The sequence below is a fragment of the Rhinopithecus roxellana genome, unplaced genomic scaffold (assembly GCF_007565055.1).
Source record: "Rhinopithecus roxellana isolate Shanxi Qingling unplaced genomic scaffold, ASM756505v1 contig4249, whole genome shotgun sequence".
Taxonomy (NCBI): domain Eukaryota; kingdom Metazoa; phylum Chordata; class Mammalia; order Primates; family Cercopithecidae; genus Rhinopithecus; species Rhinopithecus roxellana.
The window spans coordinates 3574-23143 of record NW_022143117.1 but is presented as its reverse complement, the minus strand read 5'-3'; the positions used below and the strand labels follow the sequence as shown (position 1 = coordinate 23143).

General features: G+C 43.6%; 1 long non-coding RNA gene across 1 annotated transcript; it reads right to left on the bottom strand.

Annotated features, from left to right (window-relative positions):
• Positions 1–291: 291 nt before the first annotated feature.
• On the bottom strand, positions 292–18730 carry LOC115895999. Its single transcript, XR_004056033.1, has 3 exons — positions 18360–18730; positions 16216–16293; positions 292–351 (listed from the first exon to the last, which is right to left on the bottom strand). It is a non-coding gene; the product is annotated as an uncharacterized LOC115895999 (long non-coding RNA).
• Positions 18731–19570: the final 840 nt, after the last annotated feature.

Here is a 19570-nt window from a genome sequence, read left to right as displayed (position 1 = left end):
GCGTTCCTTTCTGCTGGTAACATAAGCCTTATTCAGCACTGTGGAACATATCAACCAAGCCAGTTCTTGGACAGGCACACTAAAATACTATCCTAAAAAATCTAAACATAAACTGTCCATTTCGACTGTGTTTTACAACTTATTTGGGATGGATGGAAGAAGCAATGGAAGAGGGAGGAGGAGAAAACCTAAATATATAAATGCACATGCCACACCAAATGTTTACAACCATCTAGACGTTAGGAAGGGGCCTGAGAGGGAAGCCATGCAGAACAGCACATTCCCCAGTACCTGTGGGGGCTCAGGGTTTGGAGGCCACAGGATGACGTTATGCAAGCCGGCGTCCTCCTGCTGAAATGCAAAGGGATCTCACCGTTAGGACAGGTCACAGGGAACAGGACCAGATGGACAATCTTTGCTGTTTTCGTGGGGTTTTGTTGTTGTTGTTGTTGTTTTGTTGGTTTTTGAGACACAGTCTTGCTGTGTTGCCCAGGGTGGAGTGCAGTGGTGTAATCTCAGCTCACTGCAAACTGCACCTGCCAGGTTCAAGCGATTCTCCTATCTCAGCCTCCCGAGTTGCTGGGATTACAGGTGCACGCCACCATGCCCGGATAATTTTTGTATTTTTAGTAGAGATGGGGTTTCACCATGTTGACCAGGAAGATTTCAAACTCCTGACCTCAGGTGATCACTCACCTCGGTCTCCCAAAGTGCTGGGATTACAGGCGTGAGCCACCGCGCCTGGCCATTCTGCTGGCAACATAAGCCTTATTCAGCATCGTGGAACATATCCCAGGCCAAACCCAGGAGGCATGCTCCCACGCTGCCCACGGCGTCCCAGAAATGAGACAACAGAGAGAGAGGAGGAACCAGGAGCCCGAGGGTGTATGAAGTACACAGGGCCAGGACTGTGCAGGCCTGTCCCTCACCCTTGCCCTGGTGACACAGCTGCTCCTCAGTGCCCGGTCCTTAATCTGTGAACAGGAGGTTTCTTCAGACTTGCATCTTTCCTTCCAAACATTCCCTAGCAAGCAGGATTCAGGGACCTCCAAGTGCACTCATACTCAGAGTCTCCTGAGGGGCTAGGGGCCTGGGTGCGATGAGGAGTGTGCCCACTGGGGCAGAGATAGCAGTTTGGAGGTGTTCACAGTGATCCAGGTGTGACAGGGTAGGGTTGTGACAGCAGGGATGGGGAGGAGAAAAACTGTTAGAAAAGATCATTTCACGGATATGTGCTGCCTTTATGTCCTTTGAGAAACTGCTCCAAGGGATACTGAAGCGGCTGGTATAGAGCTGGGCCCACCTTGGCCCTATTGGGGTGAGTGTATGACTCACGTGGCTATCAGTGTCCCATATTCTGGGCACAGTGATTGACTTCAGAGAGGGCACATGACACAATCAGGGTCACTCAGATTCCTTATGGGAGCTGATCAGGAGGCTGAGGCTGGGCGCGGTGGCTCATGCCTGTAATCCTAGCATTTTGGGAGGCCATGGCAGGTGGATCACCCGAGGTCAGGAGTTCAAGGCCAGCCTGGCCAACATAGTGAACCCCCATCTCTGCTAAAGAAAAAAAATAATAATACAAAAATTAGCTGGGGGGTGGCGGCATGCACCTGTAATCCCAGCTACTCAGGAGTCTGAGGCAGGAGAATCGCCTGAACCCAGGAGGCAGAGGTTGAAGTGAGCCAAGATCACACCACCGCACTCCAGCATGGGTGACAGAGTGAGACTCTGTCTCGATAAAAAAGAGAAGGCTGGACCATTGGCTGGAAGAAGCATGGAAGGCTGGACCTGCCACGGGCATCTTTTCCACAGGCTGGGGGCACCTCCCTGGACACTAGGGAATCACAAAGGAAAGTAGAGCACGACCCAGTGAGAGGGGTCCCCAGAGCCATCTTTTGAATCTCCGGACTCAGCCACTATTGCAGCCAGAACCTCTCTGTGGGCTTCTCAATTCTATAAGCCAACAATCCCTTTTTCTGCTTATGGTCACTGAAGATGGTCTTTTATCTCTTACTACTTTAAAAAAAAGTTCTAATTAGCCAGAAATTTGGAAGGCTAAATGGCCAGGCCATTCATCAATTAATTAATTAAACATAGGGTGACTTATCAGATGTGGGGGTGGGAGTGGATGGAGTCAGGGATGACCCCCAGATTTCTGTCTTGGATGGCCAGGTGGATCATGGTACCCAAGAGGGGGATCACAGGATGATGAGCATTATGGGGGCAGAAGCTGAGTTTGGGTTGGAGGGACTTGGGATGGCTGTGGGTCACCAGGTACAGATAGGTCTGGAGCCCCAGTTCCCTGGGAGAGCCCTGAGTTTCGTAGCCAGACACACCCACGCTTTATTCCTACTTGTTTCTCTACCAAAGACAGACCCTCGTCTGGTCCTGGAATCCTAAAGGCAACCCCACTTCTCCAACCTCAGCCAGACATGACCCAAACCTCCGCCAAACTGGGTCATGTTGGGCTGAGGCTGGAGAAGTGAAAACTTGCAGAGCTAGGAAAACATCTGCTCACTCAAGCGGAATGAAGACTGAGGAGGGGAGATGGAGTCAGGAGCTGGTAGGAGGTGAGAAATGAGGGACAGGTGGAGTGGGATGCGGGTATTGAACCCCCACACCAGCATTTTAACCTTTCTAAATAGTAAAGATCTGAAGCATTAAAACATCCATCACCTGCAAGGATGCAGTGACACAGGCTCTCATGCCCTGGTGGGAGAAGTGACATCACTATTTTGGAAGGCATTTTGACAATGTACATAGCAAGAGCCTTTTGAAAGTACTATCCGTTCGTTTGACACTGCAATTCCGTTTCTAATGAGTCTATCCTAAGTAAACAATGTACATTCAATTCTGGACAGTGAGGTTTCATGAAAGTAATGAGGAGAAAAATGTAACCCATTTTCAATGTTGCCTATATTCAGGTAGAAATTCATTGCAGGTTAAAGAAGTGTACCCACCTCCCCTAGGCGTTCTGTTAAAGCAGTTAAGTCAAATGTTCCTGTATTCTAGGGTTTCTCAACCTCAGCACTGTTGACATTTAGTGCTGGATAATTCTTTATTGTGGGGGACTGTTCTGTGCATTGTAGAATACTCTGCAGCAACACTGACCTCTACCTACCAGATGCCAGTGGCACTCTATCTCTGAGTTGTGACAACAAAAACTGTCATGAGATATTGCTAAATGTCCCCTGAAGCACAAAATCACACACCTCCTGCCCCACCCCATCCCACCCCCTGCCCACTGCTCTATCTTGTTTATAGCCAGTAGTGGGGCCTGCAGGGATCTTGGGGTCCAAAAGGATCCATAAGACCCCAAAGAAGTGGTTGAACCTGAGCTGCTTGGTTTGTTAATGAGCAGGACTAAAGGCCAAAATATGTCTAGTGGCCCGTACTGTGCACATTGAGGGCACTCACCCGATAGCTGTGCCCTTCTCAACTCTAAAACACAAGACAGAACATTCCTTTAAGTGGAAATTACTGGGAGACGTGCCCGGAGCCAACCCCAGCCAGCAGGCACGTTTGTTTGGCCCACAGAGTGCTTAAAAATAATTGAAATTAGTTGCCAACATTTTTTTTAAATGTAGGATTTCTTTACATAATCTCTTCTAGAAGACAGAATAGGAGCAAGCACTTCCCAACTCATTTTGTGAGGCTAGTATTGTCCTGATACAAAAACCAGACATAAAAGAAAACTACAGAGCAATATTTCTTACGAATTTAGATACAAAAGTCTTCAACAAAGTGTTAGCAAATTGAATCCAACAATGTGTAAAAATAATTATTCAAGACTGGTTCAACATTGGAAAATCAATCAGTGTAATCCAATATATCAACAGATCAAAGAAGAAAGATCATACAATTACATCGACTGACACAGAGAAGGCATCGGGCAAAACCCAACTCTCATTCACGATAAAAAAAAACCACAGCAAACTAGGAATAGAGAACTGCCTCAATTTGATTACAAGTATTATGTTTAACAAAAAAAACTACAGTTAATATCTTGCTTAACAGTGAAAGACCGAATGCTTTCCTCCTCAGACTGGGAACCAGGGAAAAATGTCCCCTCTCACTGCTCTTGTTTAACACAGAACTGAAAGTCCTAGCCACTGCAATAAAGAAGAAAGGAGAAGAGAAGAGAAGAGAAGAGAAGAGAAGAGAAGAGAAGAGAAGAGAAGAGAAGAGAAGGAGGGAAGGAAGGAAGGAAGGAAGGTAGGTTGTACAGAATGGGAAAAACTAAATAAATAAAACTGCCCTTATTTGCAAATAAAGTGATTATGTACATAGAAAATTACAAGAAATCTACAAAAACAAACAAACTTCTTGGAACTAATAAGTTAATTCAGCAAGGATGCAGGATACAAAATCAGCATGCAAAAATCATTCATTAGTAATGAACACGTGAATAGCAAAATTAAAAACATGATACCATTTACAGTCACTCCAAAGAAAATCTAATACTTAGGTATAAACTTCACAAAATATATGCAGGATCTATACATTGAAGATTACAGAAATGATAATGAAAAAGAAAATAGGCCCAGCATGGCGGCCCACACGTGTAATCCCAGCACTTTGGGAGGCTAAGGTGGGCGGATCACAAGGTCAGGAGATCAAGACCATCCTGGCCAACATAGTGAAACCCTGTCTTTACTAAAAATACAAAAATTAGCCAGGCGTGGTGATGGCCACCTGTACTCCCAGCTATTTGGAAGACTAAGGGAGGAGAATCGCTTGAACCCAGGAGGTGGAGGTTGCAGTGAGCCGAGATTGCGCCACTGCACTCCAGCCTGGGCGACAGAATGAGACTCCATCTCAAAAAAAAAGAAAGAAAAAAGAAAAGAAAGATGACCTAGGGGGCGGAGCAAGATGGCCGAATAGGAACAGCTCCAGTCTCCAACTCCCAGCGCGAGCGACACAGAAGACCAGTGATTTCTGCATTTTCAACTGAGGTAAGGGATCATCTCACTAGGGAGTGCCAGACAATTGGTGCTGGTCAGCTGCTGCAGCCTGACCAGCGAGAGCTGAAGCAGGGCGAGGCATCGCCTCACCTGGGAAGTGCAAGGGGGAAGGGAATCCCTTTTCCTAGCCAGGGGAACTGAGACACACAACACCTGGAAAATTGGGTAACTCCCACCCCAATACTGTGCTTTAAGCAAACGGGCACACCAGGAGATTATATCCCACACCTGGCCAGGAAGGTCCCACGGCCACGGAGCCTCCCTCATTGCTAGCACAGCAGTCTGCAATCTAACCGCAAGGCAGAAGCAAGCCTGGGGGAGGGGCGCCGCCATTGCTGAGGCTTAAGTAGGTAAACAAAACCGCTGGGAAGCTCGAACTGGGTGGAGCTCACAGCAGCTCAAGGAAACCTGCCTGTCTCTGTAGACTCCACCTCTGGGGACAGGGCACAGCTAAACAACAACAACAAAACAAGCAGCAGAAACCTCTGCAGACGCAAACGACTCTGTCTGACAGCTTTGAAGAGAGCAGTGGATCTCCCCACACGGAGGTTGAGATCTGAGAAGGGACAGACTGCCTGCTCAAGTGGGTCCCTGACCCCTGAGTAGCCTAACTGGGAGACATCCCCCACTGGGGCAGTCTGACACCCCACACCTCACAGGGTGGAGTACACCCCTGAGAGGAAGCTTCCAAAGTAAGAATCAGACAGGTACACTCGCTGTTCAGCAATATTCTATCTTCTGCAACCTCTGCTGCTGATACCCAGGCAAACAGGGTCTGGAGTGGACCTCAAGCAATCTCCAACAGACCTGCAGCTGAGGGTCCTGACTGTTAGAAGGAAAACTATCAAACAGGAAGGACACCTATACCAAAACCCCATCAGTACGTCACCATCATCAAAGACCAGAGGCAGATAAAACCACAAAGATGGGGAAAAAGCAGGGCAGAAAAGCTGGAAATTCAAAAAATAAGAGCGCATCTCCCCCTGCAAAGGAGCACAGCTCATCGCCAGCAATGGATCAAAGCTGGTCAGAGAATGACTTTGACGAGAGGAAAGAAGTCTTCAGTCCATCAAACTTCTCAGAGCTAAAGGAGGAATTACGTACCCAGCACAAAGAAACTAAAAATCTTGAAAAAAGAGTGGAAGAATTGACAGCTAGAATAATTAATGCAGAGAAGGTCATAAACGAAATGACAGAGATGAAAACCATGACACGAGAAATACGTGACAAATGCACAAGCTTCAGTAACCAACTCGATCAACTGGAAGAAAGAGTATCAGCGATTGAGGATCAAATGAATGAAACGAAGCAAGAAGAGAAACCAAAAGAAAAAAGAAGAAAAAGAAATGAACAAAGCCTGTGAGAAGTATTGGATTATGTAAAAAGACCAAATCTACGTCTGATTGGGGTGCCTGAAAATGAGGGGGAAAATGGAACCAAGTTGGAAAACACTCTTCAGGATATCATCCAGGAGAACTTCCCCAACCTAGTAGGGCAGGCCAACATTCAAATTCAGGAAATACAGAGAACGCCACAAAGATACTCCTCGAGAAGAGCAACTCCAAGGCACATAATTGCCAGATTCACCAAAGTTGAAATGAAGGAAAAAATCTTAAGGGCAGCCAGAGAGAAAGGTCAGGTTACCCACAAAGGGAAGCCCATCAGACTAAGAGCAGATCTCTCGGCAGAAACTCTGCAAGCCAGAAGAGAGTGGGGGCCAATATTCAACATTCTTAAAGAAAAGAATTTTAAACCCAGAATTTCATATCCAGCCAAACTAAGTTTCATAAGTGAAGGAGAAATAAAATCCTTTACAGATAAGCAAATGCTCAGAGATTTTGTCACCACCAGGCCTGCCTTACAAGAGACCCTGAAGGAAGCCCTAAACATGGAAAGGAACAACCGGTACCAGCCATTGCAAAAGCATGCCAAAATGTAAAGACCATCGAGGCTAGGAAGAAACTGCATCAAATAACGAGCAAAATAACCAGTTAATATCATAATGGCAGGATCAAGTTCACACATAACAATATTAACCTTAAATGTAAATGGACTAAATGCTCCAATTAAAAGACACAGACTGGCAAACTGGATAAAGAGTCAAGACCCATCAGTCTGCTATATTCAGGAGACCCATCTCACATGCAGAGACACACATAGGCTCAAAATAAAGGGATTGAGGAAGATCTACCAAGCAAATGGAGAACAAAAAAAAGCAGGGGTTGCAATCCTAGTCTCTGATAAAACAGACTTTAAACCATCAAAGATCAAAAGAGACAAAGAAGGCCATTACATAATGGTAAAGGGATCAATTCAACAGGAAGAGCTAACTCTCCTAAATATATATGCACCCAATACAGGAGCACCCAGATTCATAAAGCAAGTCCTTAGAGACTTACAAAGAGACTTAGACTCCCATGCAATAATAATGGGAGACTTCAACACTCCACTGTCAACATTAGACAGATCAACGAGACAGAAAGTTAACAAGGATATCCAGGAATTGAACTCATCTCTGCACCAAGCAGACCTAATAGACATCTATAGAACTCTCCACCCCAAATCAACAGAATATACATTCTTCTCAGCACCACATCGCACTTATTCCAAAATTGACCACATAATTGCAAGTAAAGCACTCCTCAGCAAATGTAAAAGAACAGAAATTATAACAAACTGTCTCTCAGAGCACAGTGCAATCAAACTAGAACTCAGGACTAAGAAACTCAATCAAAACCGCTCAACTACATGGAACCTGAACAACCTGCTCCTGAATGACTACTGAGTACATAACAAAATGAAGGCAGAAATAAAGATGTTCTTTGAAATCAATGAGAACAAAGATACAACATACCAGAATCTCTGGGACACATTTAAAGCAGTGTGTAGAGGGAAATTTATAGCACTAAATGCCCACAAGAGAAAGCTGGAAAGATCTAAAATTGACACTCTAACATCACAATTAAAAGAACTAGAGAGGCCAGAGCAAACACATTCAAAAGCTAGCAGAAGGAAAGAAATAACTAAGATCAGAGCAGAACTGAAGGAGATAGAGACACAAAAAACCCTCCAAAAAATCAATGAATCCAGGAGTTGGTTTTTTGAAAAGATCAACAAAATTGACAGACTGCTAGCAAGACTAATAAAGAAGAAAAGAGAGAAGAATCAAATAGACGCAATAAAAAATGATAAAGGGGATATCACCACTGACCCCACAGAAATACAAACTACCATCAGAGAATACTATAAACACCTCTACACAAATCAACTAGAAAATCTAGAAGAAATGGATAATTTCCTGGACACTTACACTCTTCCAAGACTAAACCAGGAAGAAGTTGAATCCCTAAATAGACCAATAGCAGGCTCTGAAATTGAGGCAATAATTAATAGCCTACCCACCAAAAAAAGTCCAGGACCAGATGGATTCACAGCTGAATTCTACCAGAGGTACAAGGAGGAGCTGGTACCATTCCTTCTGAAACTATTCCAATGAACAGAAAAAGAGGGAATCCTCCCTAACTCATTTTATGAGGCCAACATCATCCTGATACCAAAGCCTGGCAGACAGACAACAAAAAAAGAGAATTTTAGACCAATATCCCTGATGAACATCGATGCAAAAATCCTCAATAAAATACTGGCAAACCGGATTCAGCAGCATATCAAAAACCTTATCCACCATGATCAAGTGGGCTTCATCCCTGGGATGCAAGGCTGGTTCAACATTCGCAAATCAATAAACGTAATCCAGCATATAAACAGAACCAAAGACAAGAACCACATGATTATCTCAATAGATGCAGAAAAAGGCTTTTGACAAAATTCAACAGCCCTTCATGCTAAAAACGCTCAATAAATTCGGTATTGATGGAAAGTACCTCAAGATAATAAGAGCTATTTATGACAAACCCACAGCCAATATCATACTGAACGGGCAAACCTGGAAAAATTCCCTTTGAAATCTGGCACAAAACAGGGATGCCCTCTCTCATCACTCCTATTCAACATAGTGTTGGAAGTTCTGGCTAGGGCAATCAGGCAAGAGAAAGAAATAAAGGGTATTCAGTTAGGAAAAGAAGAAGTCAAATTGTCCCTGTTTGCAGATGACATGATTGTATATTTAGAAAACCCCATTGTCTCAGCCCAAAATCTCCTTAAGCTGATAAGCAACTTCAGCAAAGTCTCAGGATACAAAATTTATGTGCAAAAATCACAAGCATTCTTATACACCAGTAACAGACAAACAGAGAGCCAAATTATGAATGAACTTCCATTCACAATTGCTTCAAAGAGAATAAAATACCTAGGAATCCAACTTACAAGGGATGTCAAGGACCTCTTCAAGGAGAGCTACAAACCACTGCTCAGTGAAGTAAAAGAGGACACAAACAAATGGAAGAACATACCATGCTCATGGATAGGAAGAATCAATATCGTGAAAATGGCCATACTGCCCAAGGTAATTTATAGATTCAATGCCATCCCCATCAAGCTACCAATGAGTTTCTTCACAGAATTGGAAAAAACTGCTTTAAAGTTCATATGGAACCAAAAAAGAGTCCGCATTGCCAAGACAATCCTAAGTCAAAAGAACAAAGCTGGAGGCATCATGCTATCTGACTTCAAACTATACTACAAGGCTACAGTAACCAAAACAGCATGGTACTGGTACCAAAACAGAGATATAGACCAATGGAACAGAGCAGAGTCCTCAGAAATAATACCACACATCTACAGCCATCTGATCTTTGACAAACCTGAGAGAAACAAGAAATGGGGAAAGGATTTCGTATTTAATAAATGGTGCTGGGAAAATTGGCTAGCCATAAGTAGAAAGCTAAAACTGGATCCTTTCCTTACTCCTTATACGAAAATTAATTCAAGATGGATTAGAGACTTAAATGTTAGACCTAATACCATAAAAACCCTAGAAGAAAACCTAGGTAGTACCATTCAGGACATAGGCATGGGCAAGGACTTCATGTCTAAAACACCAAAAGCAATGGCAGCAAAAGCCAAAATTGACAAATGGGATCTAATTACACTAAAGAGCTTCTGCACAGCAAAAGAAACTACCATCAGAGTGAACAGGCCACCTACAGAATGGGAGAAAATTTTTGCAATCTACTCATCTGACAAAGGGCTGATATCCAGAACCTACAAAGAACTCAAACAAATTTACAAGAAAAAAACAAACCCCATCAAAAAGTGGGCAAAGGATATGAACAGACATTTCTCAAAAGAAGACATTCATACAGCCAACAGACACATGAAAAAATGCTCATCATCACTTGCCATCAGAGAAATGCAAATCAAAACCACAATGAGATACCATCTCACACCAGTTAGAATGGCAATCATTAAAAAGTCAGGAAACAACAGGTGCTGGAGAGGATGTGGAGAAATAGGAACACTTTTACACTGTTGGTGGGATTGTAAACTAGTTCAACCATTATGGAAAACAGTATGGCAATTCCTCAAGGATCTAGAACTAGATGTACCATATAACCCAGCCATCCCACTACTGGGTATATACCCAAAGGATTATAAATCATGCTGCTATAAAGACACATGCACACGTATGTTTATTGCGGCACTATTCACAATAGCAAAGACTTGGAATCAACCCAAATGTCCATCTGTGACAGACCGGATTAAGAAAATGTGGCACATATACACCATGGAATACTATGCAGCCATAAAAAAGGATGAGTTTGCATCCTTTGTAGGGACATGGATGCAGCTGGAAACCATCATTCTTAGCAAACTATCACAAGAACAGAAAACCAAACACCGCATGTTCTCACTCATAGGTGAGAAGTGAACAATGAGATCACTTGGACTCAGGAAGGAGAACATCACACACCGGGGCCTATCATGGGGAGGGGGGAGCGGGGAGGGATTGCATTGGGAGTTATACCTGATATAAATGACGAATTGATGGGTGCTGACGAGTTGATGGGTGCAGCACACCAACAGGGCACAAGTATACATATGTAACAAACCTGCACGTTATGCACATGTACCCTAGAACTTAAAGTATAATAATAATAAAATAAATAAATAAATAAATAAATAAATAAATAAAGATGACCTAAATAAATGGAGAGACATACCATGTGTTCACAGATTGGAAGACTCAATATAGTAAAGAAGTCAATTCTCCTCAAATTAATCTATAATTGGACTATAATTCCTATCAAAATCCCAGAAAGTATTTTGTAGACATGGACAGATTTATTCTAATATTAATATGGAAAGTTAGAGGTGCAAGAATAGCAAAAACAATTTTGGAAAAGAATAAAATTAGATTTCAAGCCTTATTATATAGCCACAGTAATCAAGACAATCAATGGACAAGAATAGGAAACCCTGAAACAGAGCCACACAAATATGCCTAACTGATTTTTGACAGTGGAGCAGGAATGGTTTAATGGAGGAAAAATATTCTTTTACAAATGTTGTTAGAAAGATGGACATTCTGGCCAGGCACGGTGGCTCACGCCTGTAATCCCAGCACTTTGGGAGGCCGAGGCGGGTGGATCACGAGGTCAGAAGATTGAGACCATCCTGACTAACACGGTGAAACCACGTCTCTACTAAAAATACAAAAAATTAGCCAGGCGTGGTGGCGGGCGCCTGTAGTCCCAGCTACTCGGGAGGCTGAGGCAGGAGAACGTTGTGAACGCAGGAGGCAGAGCTTGCAGGTAGCCGAGATTGCGGTACTGCACTACAGCCAAGGCAACAGAGCGAGACTCCCTCTCAAAAAAAAAAAAAAAAAAAAAAGATGGACATTCATAGGTTAAAAAAAAAAAGAACCTCAACCTCAAGATAATGAGAAGACAAGCCACAGGCAGGGAGAAATTATTTGCAAAAGACACACTTTATCCAAAATATACAAAAAACTTGTAAAACTCAACAATAAGAAAACAAACAACCTAACTTTAAAATGGGGCAAAGACCTGAACAGACACCATACCAAAGGAGATACACAGATGGCAAAAAAAGCATATGAAAAGACGTTTCACATCCTATGAGAAATGCAAATTAAAGCAACAAGATACCACTATATACCTATTAGAACGACCCAAAATCCGGAATGCCGACAACATGAAAGGCTGGGGAGGATATGGAACAGGAACTCTCATTCACAGCTGGTAGGGATGCAAAACGGTACAGCCACTTTGAAAGACTGTTTGGTGGTTTCCTACGAAACTAAACATACTCCTACATGATTCAGTAATCTCGCTCCTTGGTATCTACCCAAAGGAGCTGAAAACACGTCTGCACAAAAACCGGCACACAGACATTTACAGTAGTTTTATTTATAATTGCCAAAACTTGGAAGCAACCAAGATGTTATTCAGTAGATCAATAAACTGGTACATTCAGGCAATGGAAAATTATTCAGTACTAAAAAGCAATGACCAAGTAGTGAAAAAACATGCAGGAACCTTAAATGGACATTACTGAGTGAAAGAAGCCAATGTTAAAAGGCTACATACTGTAGGATCCAACCACATGACATTCTGGAAAAGGCGAAACTCTGTAGACAGTAAAAAGATTAATGGTTGCCAGGGATTGAGGGGTGTGGGAAGGATGAGTAGGTGGAGCCCAGAGGATTTCTAGGGCAGTGAAACTACCCTGCATGATACTATTCCTTTGTCCAAACCCAGAAAATGTGCAATACCTAAATTGTGTACCTCACACAAAAATTAACTCAAAATAAATCATGCACTCAAATATAAAATGTAAAACTTCAAAACTTTTAGCAAAAAAAACCAGCAGAAAATCTTCAGAATGTTGGTGTAGGCAGAGTTCTTAGATTTGATACCGAAAGCAGCACTCCTAAGAGCAAAAACTGATGAACTGTACCTTATCAAAATTATACTCTTTTGGTCTGTAAAAAATGCTCTTAAGAGGACAAAAAGACATGTTACAGAATGGAAGAAAATATCTGCAAACCATGAGCTGACAAAGGATTAGGATCTAGACTATATAAAGAACTCTGAAAACTCTTTAAAAATAATAAAAATACTAGGCCAGGTGCAGTGGCTTACGCCTGTAATCCCAGGACTTTGTGAGGCTGAGGTGGGCGGATCACGAGGTCAGGAGTCCAAGACCAGCCTGCCCAACATAATGAAACCCCGTCTCTACTAAAATCACAAAAAATTAGCCGGGCATGGTGGCACGCACCTGTAATCCCAGCAACTCGGGAGGCTGAGGCAGGAGAACTGCTTGAACCCGGGAGACAGAGGTTGCAGTGAGCCGAGATCATGTCATTGCACCCCAGCCCAGCCAACAGTGCGAGACTCCGTCTCAAAAAACATATATATTAATAATAATAATCTAGTTAGAAAATGGGCAAAAGACATAAACCGATTTTTCACCAAAGAGAATATGTAGATGGTAGATAAGCACATGAAAGGTGTTCAACAACTTCATCCATAATCAAAATGTAAATTAAAACCACGTGGAAATGTCACAACACCCCATCAGAATAGCAACACCAAAAAGTGACACCACAAAATGACAGCCAGGGTCCAAAGACCGGATCCCTCATACGTTGCTGGTGGGAATGAAAAATGCCTTAGCAACTCTAGAAAAGTTTGTCAGCTCCATATCAAACTAAACATGCAACTATCATACACCCTGGCAACTGCACACTTGGGTGTTTATCTTAGGGACATGAAAACATGTGTTCTCAAAAAACACCTGCACACACATGTTCATGGCAGCTTTGTCTGTAAAAGACAAAAACTAGAAACAACCTAAATGAGCTTTAATGGATGAATCGTTCAACAAAATGTACAGTACATCTATTCCTGGAATACTATTCAGCAATAAAGAGGAATGGACTGTTGATACACACAGTACTTGGATAAATCTCAAGAGATTTATGCTGAGAGAGAAAAAAAAAAAAAGCCAATCCTTAAAGGTCACTTACTGTGTGACTCCATTTATGTAACATTCTTGAAATGACAAAATTACAGAAATAGGGAACAATAGGGAATAGGAATAGCAGTTACCAGGGGTTAGGGATCAGAGGAGAGAGAGGTGGGCCTGGCTATAGAAGGGCGACAAGAGTAATCCCCTGGTGACGGGCATGCTCGGTTATCTTGCCTGTATCAATGTCAGTATCCAGGTTATCATATTGCATTATAGTTTGGCAAGATGTTACCCTTGGGGAAAACTAAGTAATGGTACATGGGACCTCTCTTTATTCTTTCTTTCTTTTTGAGACAGGGTCTTGCTCTGTTGCCCAAGCTGGAGTGTAGCAGTGCAAACATGGCTCACTGCAGCCTTGACCCCCCAGGCTTAAGCAATCCTCCCACCTCAGCATCTTGAGTAGTGAGGGCTGCAGGTGTGCACCACCATACCCAGCTAATTTTTTTTCCTTGGTAGATACGGAGTCTCCCTATGTTGCCCAGGCTAATCTCTAACTCCAGGGCTCAAGCTATCCTCCTGCCTCATCCTCCCGAAGTGCGGGAATTAGAGATGTGAGCCACCATACTTGGGCTCTCTGTATTGTTTCTTTAAGCCGCATGTGAATCTACTGATATCTCAAAATAATAAGTTTAAATTAACAACTTAACATTTCATAGAAAAATATGGGTTTCTGAGTTATTTTGAACTCAGAACATTGGGCCCACCTTCCCACAGGGCAATCGACCACTGGAGCTGACGGTGGCTACTGTCTTTAGACAGTAGGACAAGAACTCCCTGTTTGCCAGAGCATTTGCCTCTCCCTGTTGTCTCAGACCCAGTCTTTTAACACAATTATTGTTTCTGGCCTGCCCCTAAAGACACTGGAGTTTGACAACTTTTCTTTTGACCCTTTGTTTTCTTGCTTGAGAAAAGAAAATTGTAGAGGCCAGGCGCAGTGGCTCATGCCTGTAATCCCAGCAATTTGGGAGGCCAAGGAGGGTGGATCACCTGAAGTCAGGAGTTCGAGACCAGCCTGGCCAACATGGTGAAACCCCGTCTCTACTAAAAATACAAAAATCAGCTGGGCATGTTGGCAGGCCCCTGTAATCCCAGCTACTCAGGAGGCTGAGGCAGGAGAATCGTTTGAACCCGGCGGGAGATGGAGACTGTGCCACTGCACTCCAGCCTCGGTGACAGAGACAGACTCTGTCCAAAAAAAAAAAAAATTGTACGGAAGAAAAAGGCAGAGGGAAAATGAATTACAGTATGAGGGGTTTTAGATCCAATTTTCTCATTCAAGGAACTCAATGTCATAATCCAAACTTTCCAGTTTGTGTGAGATAAATGGGAAAGTGTCTCCCTGATTTTGTTCACCAAGGCATTAAGTTAAAACTTTCAAACTTAAAGTAGATAATGAAAGATTTGAATAGGTTGTAATATCTCAGCCGACGCACAATTAAGCAGTTAAAATCCATTCTTCAATTGTGAACATCTTGTTTAACATGAGAATGACCACTTACGTTTAATCTGCCCAACGCTGAGAGATTTCAAAATCATTTTTTAATGGCCATAGCCTTATTTGGGGGAGGAGCATGGAAAGGTTTTATTTTAACCTCTGCTAAATCCATGTAAGTTGATGGACACAACCTAGGAAAAATGTGCCAACCTCTCTTAGGTCAGTTTTAGAAGACAGAATAAAAAGTAAAGCCAGGTCTGGTGGCTCATGCCTGTAATGGTGGCTCATACTTGTAATCTCAGCACTTTGGGAAGCCAAAGCAGGAGAATTGCTTGCGTCCAGGAGTACAAGACCAGCCTGGGCAAAATAGCCAGACCCCATCTCTGCAAAACCTAAATATTAAAAATTAGCCAGGTGTGGTGGTACATGCCTGTAGTCCAAGCTACTTGAAAGGCTTTGTGGCAGGAGGATCTCTGTGGAAGGCTGTGTGGCAGGAGGATTGCTATGGAAGGCTGTGTGGCAGGAGCATCACTTGAGTCCAGGTGTTTGAGGCTGCAGTGAGCTATGATCATGCTACTGCATTCCAGCCTGGGTGACAGAGCAAGACCATGTCTTTAAAAATAATAATAAATAATAAGTAGAATTAGTGTTTCTGGCCTTAACTAGAGCTAGCCTTAATCGTAAGAGAATTCCAATGAAATGAAAAATGGCTGCATAGATCCATAAATGCTTGCACGCATCTATGCAGAAGCTGTCTTGGCTTGTTCCTTCCTGGGTGAAGATGAGACGCTATAAGAAGAACCTAGTCAAGGTCAGCCAAGAGCACCATGTATCTCGAGAGAGAAGCTTCCTGACACCCACCTGGTTGTCCAAGGTGCTGTTCTCATTGCCCATGGTGATTCAGGGTACCCAGCGTCCCCAGAATTTTGTCAGAGGTGACTGGAAGAAACAAAAGGGTATAAACATCTGTGAAACGAAAAAGATCTGAGGTTTTTTCTGTCTGCTCATCTCCCCAAACTCAAAAGCCAGATGATGGGAAATGTTTATCTCTACAGCCACATCATGGAAAATTACTTTTGAAGGGTTTTCTTTCACGAGCTGCCACCCAGGTTTCTTTCCCAATACGGGCTGGTGTTTTCACTCCCCACCCCGGGGCTGGCAGACACTTCTGAAAAACAGGTTTGTTACTGACTCTGAGCTAGTGCCAGCATACACATATACGTATATATACAAACGGAGTGACAAAAGGGGTCCGTTTGCCAAAGAGCCTGAGGAATGCTGCTTGTCAGATTATTTTCTGTTTCTAATTGTGTTCAGTTTGGAAATTCAGAGTGTGGCTGGTTTCCCACTGTTGGTGACGGCAGAGCTCAGTGTCAGACATCAGGAGGCGTGAAATCCACTGCTCTCCAACAACATATGGTTTTTATTTTTTTACTCTAAACACTTGTTTCATCAAATCAGTTTCACTTCTGCACACACTTTTTATCAAGGCAGAATGGCTTTCTTGCTAAGGAAAATGGGTGATTGGGACCAGACGAGATCATGTAAGGCAGCATACTGCCAAGTCAACTAGAATCATTTCATGGGCTCACTTAGTGACATGGTTTATTAATGATCTATTTTTTTCTTTCTCTTTTTCTTTCTCTTTTTTTTTTTTTTTTTTTTTTTGAGACGGAGTCTCACTCCGTCACCCAGGTTGGAATGCAGTGGCGCGATCTCAACTCACTGCAACCTCTGGCTCCTGGGTTCAAGCGATTTTCCTGCCTAAGCCTCCAGAGTAGCTGGGATTACAGACACCCGCCACCACGCCTGGCTAATTTTGTGTTTTTAGTAGAGACAGGGTTTCATCATCTTGGCCAGGCTGGTCTTGAACTCCTGACCTCATGATCCACCCGCCTCAGCCTCCCAAAGTGCTGGGATTACAGGTGTGAGCCACCACACCCGGCCTATTAATGATCATCGTAATCAGGGTGCTTCCCACACAATTCATGGAGAAGCCCAGTACATTTACTGACCTCATCCAACTGAATTCCATATGATGCTATCATATATTCAGGCCTAGAGGTATTACTTTCACTTTTTCCAGTTAGAAAAACTAAATTACAGAAAATCTTTAAGAATCATAGACTTTCAGAGCTGGAGCCGTACAGATGACCAGTCTAACCCAGTGGGGGAACTCAGGCTGGAGAACGGAAGGAGCTTGCCAAAGACCCAGTTTGGGGAGGCCAAAAGTTGGAAATAAACCTCAAACTCCATCCTTCTAATTGAAGATTTCTTCATGGAAATATGGTTTTCATCATAGTATTTCCTCAGAGAGTTTAAAATTCACCCATTGACTTGCTTATTTATTTAAGCAACATTGATTGCATAGTCACCCTGCACTATGTGTACTGAACCATCACTGGAAAAGAAAATGGTTCGAACAGGCCCAATTAAAATGCCTCCAAACTGAGAAAACTGTGAGTGACGTCCCGACAGCAGTCGATTCTTTCACTCCTAACCCTTTAATCAAAAGGATATGACTCCTTAATCCTTTCTTGCCTTTTGCTGTAGACACACACACACACATTCACACACAACCACATGCTCAGAGAATGTAAAAATCTACATGCATTTAAAATTAATCACTTCCATTTATTTTTTATGTTCATTTGGAAGATGATCCCTCATTAGAAAATATTGAGTGTTAGAAGAATCATTGCCTTATCAATTATTAACTTCCTTGTATCTTCCAGGTTGAATCATAAGGTTGAACGTAATACTAATTTGTGACAATCATTAACCAAATTAAATACAATAACCTTATTAAAATCAAGGCATCTGAACTAGGTTTTAAACAAACAGACTAAAGAGACCGGCAAAACTCCTGGTGAGGTGTAAATTGTAAAACCACTGAGGGAAGCCTGGCTTCCTGGAATCCTCTTCTAGGGAACTCTGCAACCACCACCCTCTCGGGCTTTCCCAAGACAGAACCGAAGGTGCACACATCTCTGCCTCCTACTTACATTCGGGGGTGGTCTGGATTTGGAGGCTGCAGGCGCATGGAAATTCTGCCCTTCAGTAACTGGACTTTCTCCTCCTCCGTTCAGAATTGTGCGAGTTCTAAGCAGAGCCCCTGACACACCCCAAACAGTCGGGCAAACAGTGCATCTCCGCCCTAGCACTGGTGCAAGCCGCTGCACTTCATACCTGGGCAGGAGCTGTGCAGAGCCGTCGCGATTAGACAAGCATTCCTGCCCACGGGGAATCAGCGTTTCCCAGCCCGTCAGTTTCAGGGCCTTTCACACAGGGATTTTCCCCGTTATTACATCAGCAGGGCTCCTTTCGGAGAAGGCTTATCCAAATTAAAGCGGCCCCTGCCATCTGACTGGCCGCACCTAGCAGCTCAGAACTGTCCCTTGCAAGGAGCCTTCCGCCAGGAACCTCTCACTTCTCTCTTGCCCTTTATGCAGTAGGGCCGGGAACAAACCTGTCTTTCTAAAATAGGACAACTGCTCCCAGGGCTTCCTGTTTGCACCTGGGCAAATTCCGCCGTAAATAATGTGGAAACACACATACAAAAAGAAAAAAAAAAAAAAACTTGCAAAAATGTGATGACGCGGCAGTCTGGCACCTGTTTATGGAGTGTGCAGAATGTACTTACCCAGGCGTGGCTTGAGTTTCGGCAAGTGAGGTCATAAAAAGCAGCAGGCTTGCCCAGATCGCTGATAGGCAGACCTGCCGGCCCACCCTGGGTGGAGGAGGCCCTGTGGACCTCGGGTGGGGCAGAGAGTACCGACCCAAACACCCTCCTGCCCCGCAGCCTCCGGCCGCCCGCAGTTCCTCCAGTTATTACCACTCAGCCATCCTTTGCATGCATGCAGCCAGTTTCTATTTTTTGTGTAGGGCAGAGACTTTCAGGCAAATGGAAGCTCCTTACCCCTGCCACAAGGTAGGACCACTCCATGGAAACAAATTAGCATTTATTTCATCACAGGCTTCCGGAGACCACGCATCTTACCAAGCTCAGAGGACCCTTAGGAGCTCCTTGGAGGGTGGTGGAGGAAGCTAGTTGAGGAGGCGGAGCTCAGTGCCCCGCTTCTGGATGGAACAGAGCAGAAGTGTGTATGTTTCACCAGATGAATGGATAAACAAGATGCCGTCTATCCATACAATGGAATATTCTTCAGACATGAAAAGGAATGCAGTCCTGACACATGCTACAACGAGGAGAAGC